We start from the raw sequence: 17,235 nt of genomic DNA on the forward strand, positions 1-17,235 counted from the left end.
GGAACACTGGTATTGATGAAGTTTGTCTCAGAGACCTTTGAAAGGGTACCGTTTATGCGCATTCCGATTTTCCTGTTGTTCAGATAAGAGGCCAAGAAAGAGTGCAGTTTACTTCTAAAACCATAGGTTATAAGTTTCAGCAGTAAAAGACTGTGAGGCACTGTTACGTATGTGTCTGAGCCTCTGAGAAATAACGTCCACACCAGTCAATGCATTTCTTGGAACTAACTTTATTATTCAGTTTACGAGTACAGATCAATGCGCAGTGAGTCGTGCCACACAAATAAGTCCCATACATAACAGTCCTCCCCACTGAAATGTGAGGTGCCACAAATCACAACTGTTACCAACAAATTTTTCTTTATATATGTATACATAGACATAAAAAAACATATAAATTAATGATCATACCATCACATACAGTATACGTTATGTTCTCTTCAATACAATGGGGCCTCGTTTCATTGGGCCATTTGAATCTTAAACATTTCCATAAGAAAACAAAACACTTCTCACAAAACAACGAAGATTTAATTTAAATTCAACTGACTATGACAATCATTTTAAATCACATATCTCTACTAGTACTTAAACTGAACATAATCATTTAACCATTTAGGCAAGGAGTTATAACAGAAGGAGATTACACGCGTGGGGGCAGAGCCCGTATTACGGTCTCTCATTGGTCGGAATGAATAGAACCCAGAGAACAATGGGTTCCTATCTCTGTTACGCTTTCTGTTACTCTCGTTTAAATCTCGTTTGTCAGAATAGGTGCCTTCGTCTGTCGTTTGGAGAGGACACAAACAGAAACGCAGTCAAAAGTTTCTCAAAATGAGAGAATTACAGAGTGCAGAGGATATAACGTTGGATAAGGTTATCAAAAAACAGGTAAGTGCTTTTAAATGCATAACTACTCGAAATATGAAGATAAATTGCAACTTTTATGCCGTGGGATCTCACTGTGTAAGTGTCCAGCTCCACGTCGATCTCGCGTGGTGGTGTGTGGAGAATAAATATTGCACGAAAAATATTTCCCACTCATAACAAGTGCTTAAAAATATAGTATCAGACGAAGAAAGTTTGGTCTTTATGCAGTTGTAATTGTTTAGTTATTTGTGGCAATAGCATAGAATAAAACTTAGGTGCACTTTCAGTAGCCGAATAACAAGCAGATGCATAAGCCGCCATCTTGTTTATGTTTCGAAAAAAAATAACTCCAAAAGACATTTTCCTCCTACTTTTTCAGGCCTTCCCAACTACCAGACTCGGCACCTACGGGTCCAGAAAAAAGCGGTTTATCAGACCACACTGCCCGTTTACAAGGTGTGTGTCAGATCGCATTACAGAGTATCAGCCACAACACCGATTTTGCCTGGTGCGCGATGTGATAGCAATGATCCTAAGCGGGGTTGGAAAGTAGTGCATCTCATCTAGATTCATGCGCTGCTGCAATTTTCTCTGTTTATGCTAAAATCTGACAGTACCGCAATTTTTAACATAAAATTTAGGTTCGGACCAAGGAGTTATAACAGAAGGAGATTACACGCAAGCCTTTCTATTGTCCGATGTCTGTTACGGTGGGCGGAGCTAGCTACGGGGGGCCTCCGGTCTCAAGGTTTCGTCTGCGTCGCTCTCCTCAGCTTGGAGATAAATTTCATATGCGTTATTTCGCGTTAGAATTCGAGATCAGTAATGTCAAAGCGCCGCTGTATGCTGACGATTTTTTTCACAGGTAATTATTTGGACGATGTGCTGGAAGGGAACGATATCATAGAAAGCGATTATAAGGTGGTGACTGAGGATGGTCGCCATGAGCTTTTTTTAGTCGGTGATAGATGGCTTTTTTATGGCACAACCCGGTGAAAAATCACCAAGGAGAAGTCAAAAGAAGCGTCCCAACCGGTGTACCTAATTACCGTCGACAACCGAGCACAACCGAACACTACCGTCCACAAGCACTAATTACCGTCCACAAGCAATAAATACCGCACACAAGCGTCCTCCCATATGAAATAGTTGTAAAATTAACTAATAGTTAGAAATTTAACATAAGATGGTGCTTTATTGAAAAAAAAAACAGGTCTGCAGACGTTTTCAAAACGGAGGACCTCACTTAATTGTCACATTTGTTGCATTGAAAACTACGTTAAACGATGTTAACTGTTGTATGCTAGGCTTCCAAAATGCAAAAAGGGGAAAAACGTTCATAAGTATACAGTAATACATATCGTTACGCGTAAAAGCTACATTAGTGCACTGAATGCGGTTATTTCAAGCAATATCAGATGAGAAATAAAACAATTGTTTATTGACAATTCAGGTCCGACAAATGTGCATAGCAATAGCAATAGTCGGTGTTACTTTTCTGTCAAAACCTCGATCATTTTCTAACATGTGAAAACTTTGGGACGGGAGTAAAGATCTTGTTGAAATGTTGTTTATTAGCCAAAATATAATCTGAAATTTTGTAAGATGTTCATAAAAGTAAGTGTCTTGTCCTGACGAAAGATTTAAAGTCTTATTACTTTTGATCATCCCAGGTCCGGTAAGTTGTTGGCAATCAGGGCCGTCCAGTCGCATTCCTCCGATAAACTTTTAAGTGCAATTAGAATTATGATTACCTTCGAGGCCAGCCCGTCGCATGCCTCCCCTAAACTTATTTCTAGTCGTATTTGATCATCTACGGACAGTTTAAGTCAATCAGGGATACGCCGGTCGCGCGACAATTATAATAATTGCAACCTAAGTGTGCAGAATATTAAAAGCAAGTGCAAGTGTATCCATCACCCTAACCGTGTGTCGAAAGCAAGGCGGACCGAGTATTCTCCTCTTGGCGACTCTCACATCAAGCGATTGTGGGACGATCATTTGCGAGCCCCAAGTGAATTTAGACGACATATGCATCCACACCAACCACCACTAAATTTTACGTTTAATAAGACGTCTTTGCAATAAAAAGCTTATAATTTTTTTCATTGATTTTATTGTAATTTCCTTAAAACTGCAGGTTATTGGTTTAACAAAATGAAAATATTTCACCTGATGTTTTACGAAATTAAAAGTTTTCACCCGAAGCTTTCTGACGTTAAACAGATCCATTACTGATGTTGGTTCGTGCATTTGACAGCTTTGTTTCAATTTATCTTTTATTTCATTCTATACTTCAATTTTTTCATTATGAATACGTCACGACCTTCTTTTTATGTTTTTACGTTTAAGGCTTGATGTCTATGCCTTATTTATTCACGTAAATACTTTATTCTTTATTTTCATAAAGGATCAATTTATTTATTATTATAATTTTTTGGCTATATTTTTTCTCTAACCCGTGTCAGATCGAGCTAAACAGACGATGCCGACAATTGACGTTACCAGTTACCTTGCAAACAGCGTGTGCCACCTGTAAAAGGTGCTGATAATATCAGTTACCATGTAAACAGAGCGTGTGCCACCTGTAAAAGATGCTGATATTATCAGTTACCACGTAAACAGAGCGTGTGCCACCTGTTAAGGAGTGTCACGAAAGGCAATAGGAGATGAGTATTATTATTTATTCGATTGTGACCCATCTAAAAAAAATTCAGAATAAGTATTTTACACATTTTGTACATTAATGCATGTAATATTCATAAATACAAAGAATTATACGATAGAAATTATATAAAACTGCTTAATAAAGCTATGGAAACTAATCGATATAATAAAAGAAAGAATAAAAGATTTATGCTTGATAATGTGTACTTAATTCATGTAGGTGCAGGTATATATATACATAATCGTGAAAAATTATATACACTGTAACACATTGTATGACAAAAACTTTTGTAACGTATACACATCGTTTGCTTTTTGAGTTTATTAAAAAATGGAACTGTTGTTCCGTGGCATGTCTTGTTTATCCCACGTGTCAAAACGATCTAGCCTGTGCTGACGTGTCACAATACTGATAAGATCAGTTGCCATGGGTAAAGAGTAGGTGTCCCCTGTCAATTTCTTTTGAAATGTCTTTGATTATGCATGGGCAGGTAAGTTGATTGCCCCTGTGCTGACGCGTGACACTACTGATAAGATCAGTTGCCATGGGTATAGAGTAGGTGTCCCCTGTCAATTTCTTTTTTAATACCTTTGATTATGCATGGACAGGTAAGTTGACTGCCCACGCTTAACCTAATCTTGCTTCATTACGTATGTTTTTGTCTGAAAATCCTATAAAAGCCACGCTCAATCCAGTACCTGCCTTCATTCATAGCTTTGGCTCCCTGAATATACATCCGAGTGATTCCACGAACCCGTGATTCGAAATCTTTACCGCAAAGATGCCTAAGAGATATCCATGTGGCGATTGCAGGAAGAACACTGCCTACACGGTGTCCATATTATGCGAGTCCTGTAATTCCTGGTTTCATAAAGATTGCCAGGGGTTAACAGAGGCAGATTTCAAGGCTTTGGGGCAAAGTAGGCTAGGGTATTGGTGCAAAAGTTGTAATTCAGCCCCAGGTGGAGATTATGACTTTCACCAAGCCCTGGTACGCCTTAAAGGTTTTGCCCCAAATAACCTTGAAGAAGCAGTACGACAAGAAGGCATGTTCATGAAGATTTTTGGGGTAAGTACAACTCACTTTCAAGGCAGCCTTCACCATTTCTCTGCTGGTGAAGGCCTTAAAGTAGATTCTACTGCAGTGGACATTTTGGTGTTATGTAGGGGCGTCCCAAAAGGTAGAAAACCAATCCGCGTCTCTGGTGACGGCAGTTGTTTGTTCAATTCTGTTTCTGTTGCTCTTTGTGGTTCTGAGAGATTGGCAAATGAGCTTCGCGTCCGTTGCAGTGTGGAAATGTTTGAAAATGAACGGTTCTATAAGCTACAGCACACTGACAATTACTGGGAGGCCATGAATGCCGATTATAATGACGCGCGAATGGATTGTGTCAAAGGGAACGAATCCACTGGATGGACAATACACGCTCTTTCTTCTGTTGTCGGTCGCCCAATAACATCTGTCTATCCTCCTATGAACGGATTACTCGATCCGGCAGTGGGATGCATGGGACAAACCTTTCAGCCAAGGCTACGGTTAAACAATTGCATGACCCCAGTAGTTGTTATGTGGTCCCGTTGCGGTGGCACCGGCGAGGGTAGTGGTATTTGGACTACGGACCATTTCGTTCCGCTTATTGAGTGTACGAATAAGGAGATCAGTTCCCCAGTACATGATCTTGAAGATCCTGAAACACCACCTCAGAAGCGACCACGTAAAGACGCATCCTCCATCTCCATGAGCCCCCCAGAGACCGACTCGGCACCCACTGACGTCATAGATATTTCCGACGACGAAAAGGGCGACATTGTTTCCATCATAGATATTTCTGACGACGAAAACGGCGATTTTGTTTTTACTCCCGATTCAAACTCCGAAGGCGGAAGCGACTTGCCAGAAATGCTTGGAATAAGCATTACTAAATTTCAAACACCAGAAACCCTGTTAAGTATAGTTTGCGACCCACCGAAAGTCGAATCCAACATACCGCGTGGAATAAAAGAAAACGTCTATTTTGTTGTAAACAACAGTGACAATCGAAAACGACATGAAAGGGGGGCAAAGAGTCAGTTTACAGATGACTGTGGGGTATGGGATAGCAAGCGTTCCTCTACAAAGTCGAGCCATTATATTCATACAGAAGGACGTTTAAAATTCGTCATTGAGAAAGAAGGAAGTTACGGAACTATCGTTCGAAAAGCCTGGACACCGTTGGTCCCTCAACCATCGCCATGGGAAATCCTCACCATGAAACACCATTACTCTTCTTTAAAAAGACAGAGTGCCTTTAAGAGAAGAATCACCTGGCTTGAAAAAGTGCCCGATTCAGTGAAAGAGAAAAGGCCCTTATCGGATTCTGTGGCAATAGCTGAATACGTAGGGACTTGGCCGCAAATTGTTTCTGTTCATGGCAACGTCAAAAAATCTAAACGTGAGTATGTCAAAGTGCCACACCAGCTTAAAGGACGCGTTAAGGAACTCGTGAAGGATGCTCCAGCTAGGGAAGTGTATTCGAAGTTGGTAACGGAAGAACCCGAAAACGCGCCGCGAGACTTAAAGCAGGTCCAAAATATAAAATACCAGCGTAATAGAAACGAGATGCCCCACCAAAACCGTCGTAATAACGCCGATGACATTCAACATATTCAATCCATGATGATGGACCATGAAATGATTCAAGAAATAATCCAAAGTAAAACCACCGGCAAGAAACAATGTAAGCCACCTTCTATCATACTTTACACAGAAGATCAGTTAGAGGAGTTACGCGCTATATGCTCAGGAGGGAAGACCAGCAGCTGTATTGGAGTTGACAGAACTTTTAATATTGGAGCCTGCTACGTCACGACAGTTGTGTACAAAAACGCGAAACTTATTCGACAAAATACGCAGCAACCGCCCATTTTCTTAGGGCCAATTTTCTTACATTGGGACGGAGAATTTGAGACGTATCAACGCTTTTTTTCTCATCTACAGGCGAAAATAGGTAAAGATCTCGTAAACAATAACGATAGCGCGTTCACCTTGGCCTTTTCAAATCTAATTGTTGGTTCGAACGAAGAGAAAGCGCTTACGAACGCGTTGCAAATGTGCTTTCCAAACGCGACGTTCCTGTTGTGCTCGCGCCATTTGGAGGAAAATATGCGACGTCATCTCACACAGTTAAACGTGCACGATAGAGAAAAACAAGAAATAGTTAGGGACGTATTCGGAAGACAGGGGCTTCTCATAAGTGAAGACGAGTATGACTTTGATAACAAAGTTTTAAACTTACAAACCAAATACGAAACTTCGGCTCCGGCGTTTGGACCTTACTTTTCCGGGTTAGTTCCAAAATTACGCCAAAAAGTTTTTATTCCTTCCTTACATAACAAATGTGTACCGTATTCATGGACAAACAACGCCTGTGAGTCCATGAACAATATTTTAAAACTCAGCATAAAGTGGAAGCCGCAACGGTTACCCGAATTAGTTGACAAACTTTACCAAATAGTGAAACTGCAGTCGGCCGATGCCAGGAGGGCAATTTATGGTTGTGGCAATTTTGAGCTAGCTCCGTGGATGCAGAGATTTCGCGTTGCGAATGCCGCGTGGGCTACAAAAAGTGACACCCAAAAGAATATGTTGTACAAAAAATTTATACAACATCGATCCAGCTCACCCGGAACTCATCCCATTGTGTCTACAGATGGAAAGCTGAAAATACCGAACACCCCCACCACAGCCAAAAAGCCAGGGCAGCGAAAGAGATGCAGAAGCGAAAGGGCCCAACCGCAAAAATGAAACCAAACTCGCGTAAAATGATGACTGTTTTAAATAGAAAGAAAAAGAGATAAAAGATATGGGTTACTTTAGCAGTTTCAATAAAAAGAACGCCAAATGATATTTTCCTTATGCTACGTGGTAGCAGTTTCCAAAATCAAATCAAATAAATCAGAATGAAATAAATTGGAATAGAATAAAATAAAATAAACGCGTAAAGTGATTTTTCCCCTTCTGCTACGTGGTGGGTTACCCTAGCAGTTTAAATAAAAAAAACGCGTAAAGATATTCTTCCTTCTGCTACGTGGTGGGTTACCCTAGCAGTTTAAATAAAAAGACGCGTAAAGATATTTTTCTTTCTGCTACGTGGTGGGTTACCCTAGCAGTTTAAATAAAAAGACGCGTAAAGATATTCTTCTTTCTGCTACGTGGTGGGTTACCCTAGCAGTTTAAATAAAAAGACGTGTAAAGATATTCTTCCTTCTGCTACGTGGTGGGTTACCCTAGCAGTTACAATAATAATAAAAATAAACGCATAAGTGCGGCTCTACGACCAGTTTTATGAAGTAATTGATATTTGGTATTTCTGACCAGGTATCGGTTTTAAATGATACTAATAAGTGAAGGGATTATCTTTCAGCAATTCCTTGATTGTGTTGCCTGCGTTTAGGGGGCGGGTTCTTTTCAGATTTGACATTCGGCCCATGTGAAAAGTCTGCGACACTACGACCCTGGACGATAGCTCAGATTGGTAATACGACCTGGCTCCTACCAAATTGGAAGCAGATCACTAAGAGTACCCGGCAGTGGTACCAGGGTGCCTCCAAAAGTTGCCTCAGATCAATGAAGACTCATCTACAATCAATAAACGGTCCTTTTCAGGACCACCCACTTATCTCAGGAAAGGCTTACAATATGTTCCAACCTACTGACTAGTTGAATGCCTGTCTACTAGGAATGCCTAGTATGTCCGTTTGAGCTTTAACTGTTGAACAAGTTGGTATAGCTTTTCGATAAATTTGGTGGCCCTGAAAAGGGCCTTTGAAAATTACCCTCAAAATTGAGAGTTCGAAGAGACAAGGGCTCCCCGAAGACCATCCTCCTTAAAATACGAAGTGTTGGGCCTCCTGAGTCGCGTGTGACTCCAAAAGCGTACACCCTCTTCATGCAATAAAGCGTCTTTGACTAATGTATTGCATTTCTTGACCGCTTTCATAACGTTTTCATTTGTCCCGGGAGATAGCGGAAGTATCTCTCCAACGATGACCTGCCTTACTCCGCATGCCTTCACTCTCCTGGCCAGGTGAAGGAGAACCTGAGCCAGGTCTTCAGGTGCCAGAGTTTTCTTCTTAGAGCTCCTACGCCGTGGTGGCAGGAGATCATTCACCCCTAAGTGAATATAGACAATATCAGCTTTGGTTCTTCGTATGATGTCGAAGTGTTGACGGCTACGGTCAAAGTGCACGGCCGTCAACCCTCCGACACCATACAAGGTAACTTTCGCCGAGCGGAGACAGAATTGAGGATCCATATGTCGTCTACATTCACCTGGGGCTCGCAAATGGTCGTCCCGCAACCGCCTGATGTGAGAGTCTCCTAAGATAAGAATACTCGGCCCGTCTTGCTTTCCAGACATGGTTGGAATGATGGATAACCAACGGAGGACACTTGCTTTTTATGTATTCAGCACTCTTGGCTCCAAACATCATTGGCTCACGACCGAGGTACCCCTGATTGAAATCATCTTACCAGTCCGTAGATGATCAAAGGTAAGTACGATCTGTTTGCCGGGGGCACGCGACGGGCGAACCCCTGATTGTTATCACTTTAACTTAACTCGAAGCTGGTCCTCGGCTGATCAAAGGTAATTAGCATAAAGTTACCGGAGGCACGCACCCGGCTTATCCCTGATTGTAATCACCTCACCTGTACCTTGATGATCAAAGGCAAGTAAAAATATATATACCAGAGGCACACGGTCGACCAACGCCAATCAACTTATCTGCCTCCAGATGATAAAAGGTAATTAGAATTTTAGTTCTGCTTCAACGTTTACCGTTGGCACGCGACCGACCTACGTCAATCAACTTATCTGTCTTTGAATGATCAAAGGTAATTAGAATTTCAATTTTACTTTAAAGTATACCGGAGGCGCGCCTAGTCGGCGAATGTTTAAAAGGTCCACTAAAGTGGAATATTAAATTACCGGAAAAGTTCTATTCTATCCATAGTAGATATAAACATTCTTTATGTACGCTTATAACCGTCCTTCATTCAATCATTCTAAAAACGAAGTAGGGTGAAACTATGGATTCGTAATATTCTTTTTATTTATTGAAATAACCACATTTAGATATAATAAGATAAGAGTTAATTTAGCCAATTATAAAATTCGGAAATCATTTTCCTTTCGGAGCAATGTACAGAGTAAAATAATAGAATAATACAATAAATAAATAAACTTAGAATTTGGTTTTGAGATTAGATAAAAATGCGTCGCTGCACTTGGATAAAAGCTGTTAAAAAAACGTTACTGCTGTTAAAAGTGCACAAATGTGGCTTATATTTATACACGTACAGAGACCGTTTTTCCAATAAATCACCATCTTATGCTAAATTTCTAACTATTAGTTGGTTTTACAACTATTTCATACGGGAGGACGCTTGTGTGCGGTATTTATTGCTTGTGGACGGTAATTAGTGCTTGTGGACGGTAGTGTTCGGTAGTGCTCGGTTGTGCTCGGTTGTCGACGGTAATTAGGCACACCCCGTCCCAACTGTGGTTTGTGAAAATGACGTTCAAGTGAACGTCTGTCCTCACTGCCAAAGGACATAATATTAATACATTAACGTTTGGACCCTCCTGCCCTTGGGTCCCATAAACATATACATTGTGACAGTGCCTACGCTTTGTGTCTGGTTTTAAATTTCTTAAAGTATTTTTTCTCTCACTCGGTATAATTTTAATATTATAATGCATTTAATTAAAATTTTAGTCCAAGGTTGAGGCAATGCCACGACACGTCAGTTTACTGAATACTCGTTATAAATTTCTTTTTCTTGGAAATTTCCCTTTTTTTCAGGATTATTTGACACGTACTAACACTGTTCATATTTGTCGGTAAACAAGTGCACAGTGCTATACATTAAGAATAATTTTTATTCATTCATAAATATATTTATGTACAAAATATATCAGAAATTTTAGTATTCACTGAGCTCTTTAAAGTGAAACAAATAAAGATGAGAATATTGAATTTCAAACTATTATTTACTATATTAACTTAAAATATCTTTTAAGTCAACTCTATACTCAAGCACTCTATACTCTATACTCATGAAAGTAGCATCTGTGAGTAAAACCATTTTATTATATCAATAGAAGAACAAAAACAAAAATTTTACACATAAGCAGTAATAAATGAAGTCATAAGAATGATTAAGTTGCTACAGTTTTCCAGTTTTATGCAGTCTATGATGGCATTTTTTTCAACCGTGCAAATAGAAATAATTATATTCTTTTTTATCTGACTTGCTGATACCAGTCTGTGCCAGATACTATTCCACTTACAGGCCAGCAAGGTCTGAGAATCTAATGGGCCGAATGAAAAAAAAATCCTAGAAGATAAAGTGGTTAATTCTTACAAATAGGATGAAAAACATAGGATTTTCAAAAGGTTATTATAGATCAAGACAACACTTAGTAAGAACATTTATAAAATGTAACAGCTGAAAAAATTAACTGGTAAGTAAGCAGTAAGTGACATCTTTAAAGAAATTTCACTGAAACAGAAATTTCACTGGCAATCAGGTAGACTGTTATACCATGGCACTCAACAATTTATATATAGGTTTTGAATTTTTTTCCACGTAACAGTAACATAAAATTTATGTCCACTTTTGCAATGTATAGAGTCAGTTAGGTGACTGAAAATATTTTAAAATGTCATAAAGGAGCACTATTAATTTAATGCAATCTCTGTTGGCCAGTCTTATCCAGTTTCTTCTCCAAAAAGGACAACTCAAGTGAGAATTTCTTCAGGGCCTTTTCTTCTGCCTTGCTAATGCCATGCCACTCAGAAAAGAGAGAAACCTGTAGGTTAGAAAAAAAAACATAATAATAGCATTATGAACTACTAGTATCCATGTAGACATTATGGAATTATGCAGTGAAGTTTAATGTGTCTTGTTATGACTTGACTGAAATAATGTTCACCACATAAATGAACAATTTACAACTAAATTTACATAGAACATCAAGATTCATGATCACAAGCTAATAACCCCAAGAAATTGAAAGAAATTGTACTTATTACAAGAAATTATTTAAATCCGCCCTGGTCCCTACACTTCTGACAGGACAAAAAGGGGATTTCAGAGAGGCTGGTTGCTAAAAGGAAAATGCCCAAGGTTGTTGTATTTTGAAAAAAAAAAATTAAAAAGGGTACTGTTGTTAGTGAATGTTTAATGCATCTTAGGCATTATGACAAAAGTAACTTACCCCAGACACACTGACCTCCTTTTTTCATTGACATATTTTAATTTTTTCCAGCCTGACCATAATTCATATATTCAATGCAGCCTTCTCCCATATCTATAATAGAAAAAAACTTGAGTAGTGTTAAGATACGCATGTCAAATTCATTATCAATTTTGAGAGAATTTCTGTTTCAACACTATGAATGGTGAAATATAAGATGAAATATTTAATTTCAAGTAATGAATAAACCTTAATAGAGTTCTATTCTTTTGTAACCACCAAGGCAAAGCTTCTTTCTTAAAATGAACAGAAACATCCAAGCTTGCCACCTAACATGCCAAAGTAGTGAAGTATAATTTAAGTAGAGAAGCAAGTACCCCTTAATTATAGAGGTGTCTTACACAATAAGGTGTGTCTTACACACCTGGACTCAAAGAGAGATGTGTAGTGAGATAACAGGTAAAGTAATTGGTGGAGCCTAGGTGAACTTAAAACCTTAAGACTTTAAATTAAGAAGCACCAGGATTCATGTGTGTTCTTTTTTCAAAGGTTTAATATGAATTAAAACATATATATGTAAAAAGAAGACTAAATAAGTTAAAAATAACTAATACCAAAGACACTGTGAAGTCAAACTTCCTGTTAGACCGCCATGATGGAAAATGCTGGGTGGAGGCAAAATTTTCCAGTCAAAAAAACTGAACACTTTACTTTAACAACAAAGTTACCACTCCAAAGCCACCCACCATGGTGGGAAGAAAAATGATGACCAACTGTCATGATAAGTCTTTTTAGATTTAGACATGAAAAAGGTAAAGGCCAAAATGGTACATTTACCCATAACACTAGAGTAAAAAATTGGTATTCTGAACAAATCGGGTTATTTTTTTCAAGAAATATTGGAGCAGTATCCATGCAATATATACCACGCCACGACCAAGATGTTCAAGAATCTAAACACACCAAATTTTTTTATAATCTTGCATTTGAAAAGTACAAAAAGCGGTAAGGCTTTTGGCCGTAACAAGCGTAACACTTTTTGATCGGAACTCTTGAAAATTGTCAATTGTCGTATCCAAGCTAGACCACATGTAAAATCGCAAAAAAAAAAAAAACAATACTGCTCAAGCAAGTGTGTTGCACACATAACAATTAGTTAAATTTTATGACTTTCATGTGACACAAGTTTCAAAAAGTAGGAGGAAAATGTCTTTTGGAGTAATTTTTTTCGAAATATTAACAAGGCGGCTTAAGCATCTGCTTGTTATTCGGCTACTGAAAGTGCACCTAAGTTTTATTCTTTGCTATTGCCACAAATTACTTAACAATTGCAACTGTATAAAGACCAAACTTTCTTCATCTGATACTATATTTATAGGCACTTGTTATGAGTGGGAAATATTTTTCGTGCAATATTTATTCTCCACACACCACCTCGCGAGATCAACGTGTAGCTGGACACTTACACAGTGAGACCCTACGACATAAAAGTTGCAATTTATCTTCATATTTCGTGTAGTTATGCATTTAAAAGCACTTACCTGTTTTTTGAAAACCTTGTCCAACGTAATATCATATAAATTCTGTATTTCTCTCATTTTTTAGAAACTTGGGACTCCGTTTCTGTTTCTGTCCTCAAAAATCAACAGACGAAGGCACAGATACTAACAAACGAGATTTAAACGAGAGTAGCAATTAAGCGTAACAGAGATAGGCATCCATTGTTCTCTGGGTTCTATTCATTCCGACCAATGAGAGACCGTAATACGGGCTCCGCCCCCACGCGTGTAATCTCCTTCTGTTATAACTCCTTGTTCGGACATAGCCAATGATGTTTTGTAAATAAGAACTTGCAAACTTATATATTAATTTAGAAAAGTAGACCTAATTTTGATAGCGGAAGCATATTCTGTCGGGGGTTTTAAATATTTTCATGACTACCGGGATGGACGAGATTGAGGGCAGGGGTAATCCTAGAGAGGGGTGAGAAACGTCCATTGTTCTCGTCAGCGAGGCTGTCCTTTTTCAGGGTTTGTACGCACGGACAGAAAACTTAAGTATTGTGGGAACGTTACTAATGAAGCCACTGGTAGTACTAGTAGATATCAGCCTGTAGTCTTGAACAAGCGCCTCGATGACGAGTGAACAGTTGTCAAAAACAAAAGACCCAGGTGTGGAAGTTCAACTACTGTTCATGCGTGCCGCAACGACCAAATCCAATTGCTCCTCAAGGTCACAAAACAATAACCGGTACTGACGGCTCGGCTCGTCTTAATCATATAAGTAGCGCGTTTCCACCCCCTGATTGAGGGAGTCGTCTGTTGTATTCATACGACTCCTACTTGACGAAAACGAGGCGCGATACCCGGATGACAGGTAGGCGTACAGAATTTGTGATAGGGTATGATACTCTTTTATGCGATCTGACACACACCTTGAAAACGGATAGTGTGATCAGATATACCGGTTTATTCTGGACCCGTAGGTGCCGAGTCTGGTAGTTGGGAAGGCCTGTTTTTGATACTTGTGTCACATGACAGTCATACAATTTAACTAATTGGTGTGTGTGCAATACATTTTCTTGAGCAGTATTGTTGGTTTTTTCGATTTTACATGTGGTGTAGCTTGAATACGACAAGGGACAATTTTCACGAGTCCGGATCAAAAAGTGTTACGCTCGTTACGGCCAAAAGCCTGAACGTTTTTTGCACTTTTCAAATGCGTGATTATAAAAGATTTTGGTGTGTTTAGATTCTTGAACATCTTGGTCGTGGCTTGGTATATATTGCATGGGTATTGCTCCAATATTTCTTGAAAAAAATAACCTGTTTTGTTCAGAATAACAATTTTTTACTTTAGTGTTATGGGTAAATGTACCATTTTTGCCTTTACCTTTTTCGTGTTTAAAACTAAGAAGACTTATCATGACAGTTGGTCATCATTTTTCTTCTCACCATGGTGGGTGGCTTTGGAGTAGTATCTTTGTTGTTAAAGTAAGGTGCTCAGTTATTTTGTCTGGAAAAGTTTTGCCTCCACCCAGCATTTTCCATCATGGCGGTCTAACGGGAAGTTTGACTTCACAGTGTCTTTGGTATAGTTATTTTAAACTTATTTAGTCTTCTTTTTACATATATATGTTTTAATTCATATTAAACCTTTGAAAAAAGAACACACATGAATCCTGGTGCTTCTTAATTTAAAGTCTTAAGGTTTTAAGTTCACCTAGGCTCCACCAATTATTTTACCTGTTATCTCACTACACAGCTCCCTTTGAGTCAAGGTGTGTAAGACACACCTTATTGTGTAAGACACCTCTATAATTAAGGGGTACTTGCTTCTCTACTTTAATTACACTTCAATACTTTGGCATGCTAGGTGGCAAGCTTGGATGTTTCAGTTCATTTTAAGAAAGAAGCTTTGCCTTGGTGGATACAAAAGAATAGAACTCTATTAAGGTTTATTCATTACTTGAAATTAAATATTTCATCTTGCAGTGTTAAAACAGAAATTCTCTCAAAATTGATAATGAATTTTACATGCTTATCTTAACATTACTCAAGTTTTTTTCTTCTATTATAGATATGGGAGAAGGCTGCATTGAATATATGAATTATGGTCAGTCTGGAAAAAGTGAAAAAATGTCAATGAAAAAAGAGGTCAGCGTGTCTGGGGTAAGTTACTTTTGTCATAATGCCTACGATGCATTAAACATTCACTAACAACAGTACTCTTTTTAATTATTTTTCAAAATACAACAACCTTGGGCATTTTCCTTTTAGCAATCAGCCTCTCTGAAATCCCCTTTATGTCCTGTCAGAAGAGTAGGAACCAGGGTGGATTTAAATAATTTCTTGTAATAAGTACAATTTCTTTCAATTTCTTGGGGTTATTAGCTTGTGATCATGAATCTTGATATTCTTTATAAATTTTGTTGTAAATTGTTCATGTATGTGGTGAACATTATTTCAGTCAAGTCATAACAATACACATTAAACTTCACTGCGTAATTCCATAATGTCTACATGGATACTTGTAGTTCATAGTGCTATTATTATGTTTTTTTTCTAACATACAGGTTTCTCTCTTTTCTGAGTGGCATGGCATTGGCAGGCAGAAGAAAAGGCCCTGAAGAAATTCTCACTTGAGTTGTCCTTTTTGGAGAAGAAACTGGAAAAGAGTGGCCAACAGAGATTGCATTAAATTAATAGTGCTCCTTCATGACATTTTAAAATATTTTCAGTCACCTCACTGACTCTATACATTTCAAAAGTTGACATAAATTTTATGTTACTGTCACGTGGAAAAAAAATCAAAACCTATATATAATTTGTTGAGTGCCATGGTATAACAGTCTAGTTGATTGCCAGTTAAATTTGGACTGTTTCAGTGAAATTTCTTTAAAGCAGTCACTTACTGGCCCAGTTAATTTTTTCAGCTGTAACATGTACTCCAGTTCATTTTATAAATGTTCTTTAATACTAAGTGTTGTCTTGATTTATAATAACCTTTTGAAAATCCCATGTTTTTTATCCTATTTGTAAGAATTAGCCACTTTATCTTCTAGGGTTTTTTTTTTCATTCAGCCCATTAGATTCTCAGACCTTGCTGGCCTGTGAGTGGAATAGTAATAATAATAATTTTATTAACGTCTCACGTTTTAAATAGATAAAACCCACCCTACTAAGGGTTATGAGAGACTAAAACCTATACTAAATAGTATCTGGCACAGACTGGTATCATAGCAAGTCAGATAAAAAAATATATATAATTATTTCTATTTGCACGGTTGAAATAAATGTCAACATAGACTGCATAAAACTGAAAAACTATAGCAACTTAATCATTCTTATGACTTAATTAATTACTGCTTATGTGTAAAATTTTGTTTTTGTTCTTCTATTGATATAATAAAATGGTTTTACTCACAGATGCTACTATCATGATGCTTGAGTATAGAGTTGACTTAAAAGATATTTTAAGTTAATATAGTAAATAATAGTTTGAAATTCAAAATTCTCTTCTTTATTTGTTTCACTTTAAAGAGCTCAGTTAATACTAAAATTTCTGATATATTTTGTACATAAATATATTTATGAATGAATAAAAATTATTCTAAATGTTTAGCACTGTGTACTACTTTACCGACAAATATGAAGTGTTAGTGTGTGAAATCCTGAAAAAAAGGGAGATTTCCAAGATAAAGAAATTTATAACGAGTATTTAGTAAACTGACATGTCGTGGCATTGCCTCAACCTTTGATTAAAATTTCACTTTAATGCATTATGATATTAAAATTATACCGAGTGAGAGAAAAAAATACTTAAAGAAATTTAATACCTACCACAAAGCTTAGGCACTGTCTCAATGTATATGTTTATGGGACCCAAGGGCAGGAGGGTCCAAACGTTTATGTATTAATATTATGTTCTTTGGCAGTGAGACGTTCACTTGAA

General features: G+C 37.9%; 1 protein-coding gene and 2 long non-coding RNA genes across 6 annotated transcripts in view; 1 reads left to right on the plus strand and 2 right to left on the minus strand.

The window, feature by feature from the left end:
• LOC147762850 (ankyrin repeat domain-containing protein 17-like) overlaps positions 1-17,235 on the minus strand; it is a 52,588-nt gene that overhangs the window by 10,315 nt on the left and 25,038 nt on the right. The gene's annotated exons all lie outside the window — the stretch shown is intronic.
• LOC147762851 (uncharacterized) lies at positions 601-16,904 on the plus strand. 4 transcript variants are annotated; one of them, XR_015333492.1, is made up of 4 exons: positions 601-891; positions 1,250-1,326; positions 15,361-15,452; positions 15,857-16,904. It is a non-coding gene; the product is annotated as an uncharacterized LOC147762851 (long non-coding RNA). The 4 variants fall into 4 exon arrangements; XR_015333491.1 differs by lacking the exon at positions 1,250-1,326 and having other exon boundaries at positions 605-891; XR_015333493.1 differs by lacking the exons at positions 601-891; positions 1,250-1,326 and adding an exon at positions 13,625-14,157.
• LOC147762852 (uncharacterized) lies at positions 10,653-13,508 on the minus strand. Its single transcript, XR_015333494.1, has 3 exons — positions 13,323-13,508; positions 11,803-11,895; positions 10,653-11,394 (listed from the first exon to the last, which is right to left on the minus strand). It is a non-coding gene; the product is annotated as an uncharacterized LOC147762852 (long non-coding RNA).

This window comes from Lingula anatina, chromosome 3, assembly GCF_051362555.1.
Source record: "Lingula anatina isolate TDL-2025a chromosome 3, LinAna3.0, whole genome shotgun sequence".
In the NCBI taxonomy this organism is placed as follows: domain Eukaryota; kingdom Metazoa; phylum Brachiopoda; class Lingulata; order Lingulida; family Lingulidae; genus Lingula; species Lingula anatina.